The sequence below is a fragment of the Bison bison genome, unplaced genomic scaffold (assembly GCF_000754665.1).
Source record: "Bison bison bison isolate TAMUID 2011002044 unplaced genomic scaffold, Bison_UMD1.0 scf7180017864524, whole genome shotgun sequence".
NCBI classification, from domain to species: domain Eukaryota; kingdom Metazoa; phylum Chordata; class Mammalia; order Artiodactyla; family Bovidae; genus Bison; species Bison bison.
Genome location: NW_011495075.1, coordinates 1,776,087 through 1,779,122, shown reverse-complemented (window position 1 = coordinate 1,779,122; position 3,036 = coordinate 1,776,087).

Sequence of the window (3,036 nt, the reverse complement as noted above, 5' to 3'; positions counted from 1 at the left end):
GCGTCATCAGGTGGGCGGGGCGGGAGGGAAAGAGTCCGGGCGCCAGGAGTGGGGCGGGGACGGGGAGCCCGCACTCTGGGAGGCGGGGTGGGAGGGTGCCGGGGAGGGCGGCGCCCGGCGGGCCCAGAGCTTCGATCTGATTCCAGCCGGCGAATAACGGGAATTAACGGAGCAGCTTTAGTCTGCGTGTGGATACGCTGGGCCTTTCCACACACGCCTCCGCCCCCGACGCCGAGGACAGGCGCGCTGTCCGGTGCTGGGTTGGTCCCCGGGGGTCGCACTTCTCTGCAGCTGGTCTCCGAGACGCTGGCATTAAATTAAGGGCAAAGGTAGGGGGCAGGGAGGAGGGCGCAGAACTCCAGGATTTGAGCTCTTGCGAGCTGATACCCGATGCAGTGAAATCACACTAAGTCTGAAAGCACACCAACGAAACAGAAGTCCGTTACTCCGTGAGGTTATCCGTACTAAGTACTTAAGCCTGTACCTCCCGAATCCTACCCCTGCTTCTTCGCTCGACCACCACTGCCCTGAACTTGGTCTCCGCCATTCTTAGTCGGTTTATCATGGTTGGAGGCGTTCCCAAACGCTCTGTTTTCATTTTTCTCTTTTTGAGCTTAATAAAGATAACACGTAGCCTTGTGGGATTTGCTTTTATCATGGAACGTTTCTCTGATTCTTGCAAGTTGTTAAGTGTAAGGAAGCAGATCATTTATTTTCGCTGCTGTAATGTTGACCCTGTGAAGTAGTTTATGTCCTGTTTATGCATTTTTCTGTGGACACTTCACTTGTCTTCACTATTTTGTTACTGGAGGCAGACTGACCATGAAGCTAATGAAATTTGCGTGTAAGGGCCCCTCACTCCCATGGGTCTCTTCCATAGTCCTAAGGGAAGCATTGGTAATGTGTTCCCATGGTCATGTTGTTCAGTAGCTAAGTCTGACTCTTTGTGACCCCATGGACTGTATAGCATGCTAGGCTTTCCTGCCCTTCACTATCTCCCAGAGTTTGCTCAAACTCATGTCCATGGAGTTGGTGATGCCATCCAACCACCTTATCCTCTGTCACCCCCTTCTCCTGCCCTCAGTCTTTCCCAGCATCAGGGTCTTTCCCAAAGAGTTGGCCCTTCGCATCAGCTTCAGCATCAGCATTAGTCCTTCCAGTGAACATTCATGGTTGATTTCCTTTAGGACTGAGATGGTTTGATCTCCTTACTGTCCAAGGGGCTCTCAAGAGTCTTCTCCAACACCACGGTTCAAAAGCATCAATTCTTTGGTGCTCAGCTTTCCTTATGGTCCAATTCTCACATCCATACATGACTACTGGAAAAACCATAGCTTTGACTAGATGGATCTTGGTTGGCAAACTGATGTCTCTGCTTTTTACTATACTGTCTAGGTTTGTCATAGCTATTCTTCCAAGAAGCAAGTGTCTTTAAATTTTGTGACTGCAGTCACTATCCACATTGATTTTGGAGCCCAAGGAAATGCAGTCTGACGCTGTTTTCCGCATTTTCCCCGTCTATTTGCCATGAAGTGATGGGACCGGATGCCATGATCTTATTTTTCTGAATGTTGAGTTTTAAGCCAGCTTTTTCACTCTCCTCTTTCACCTTCATCAAGAGGCTCTTTAGTTCCTCTTCACTTTCTACCATTAAAGTGGTATTACCTGTATATCTGAGGTTGTTGGTGTTTCTTCTGGCAATCTTGATTCCAGCTTGTGATTCATCCCTGCGTTTCACATGATGTACTCTGCATATAAGTTAAACAGAGTTTTCTGTTTAGAGGGTCACATTTTTTTAAGCTTTTATTTTGTATTGGAGTATAGCCCAATACAACGTCAACACTGACGGTTTCAGGCAGAGGCGCAGGGACGCAGCCGTGTGTGTGCACATACCCATTCTCCTCAAGCCCCGCCCCGTCCAGGCTGCCCGTGACACTGAGCAGAGCTCCCTGTGCTGTGCAGGGGGTAGAGGGTCCCATGTTAAGTGACGACGGCTTTGTGTTTCATCTGCTTTTCTTTCTCTTACCTTATCACGGTGGCTACAGTCTCCAGTACAGAGTTGAATGTTTGTGATGATAGCAGACATTCTTGTCTAGTTCCTGATTTAAAAATACCTTAGTTTACATGTTGCCCTGTTAGGAATCATGTATTTTTCAGGCTTTTTCAAATACCCTTTACCAAGTTAAGAAAGTTCTCTTTCATTCTGAATTTGCTAAAAATGTACTCATGAGTGAGTATTAGATTTTATCACATGCTTTGTTTTCTCTCTTAATCTGTTGATGTCAGCAAAAACACTGCCCCCCCTTATCTGTCAGTATTAAGAATATAGGTTTTTCCAATGTTAAATACCTTTGGGTTTTTGTAATAAACCTAATTTGGCCATAATACACATAGTATCTTTTAGCTGATATCTTATTTAGGATGTTTATGTTTATGAGTGAGATTGATTTATAATTTTTCTTTCTTACACTATCCCTGGTTTTACAGGCACCAAAGAATAAGTTGGGGAATATTTCCTTTTTTCCCTTCTTTTTTCTCTGGAATAATGTATACAGTTCTGAGATAACCTGTCTCCGCAAAGTTTGGCGAAACTCCCTATAAAACTGTCTGGTGTGGAGTTTCTTTGTATGAGTAAAAGATTTTTACCTTTAGTTTATTGTTTTTAATAGTCACAGATGTTTTCAACATTTCTTAGGAATTCTTGAGTCAGTTTTTCTGTTATATATTTTTTTAAATTTTATTTTATTTTTAAACTTTACAATATTAGTTTTGCCAAATATCAAAATGAATCCGCCACAGGTATACCTGTGTTCCCCATCCTGAACCCTCCTCCCTCCTCCCTCCCCATACCCTCCCTCTGGGTCGTCCCAGTGCACCAGCCCCAAGCATCCAGTATCGTGCATCGAACCTGGACTGGCGACTTGTTTCATACATGATATTATACATGTTTCAATGCCATTCTCCCAAATCTCCCCACCCTCTCCCTCTCCCATAGAGTCCATAAGACTGTTCTATGCATCAGTGTCTCTTTTGCCT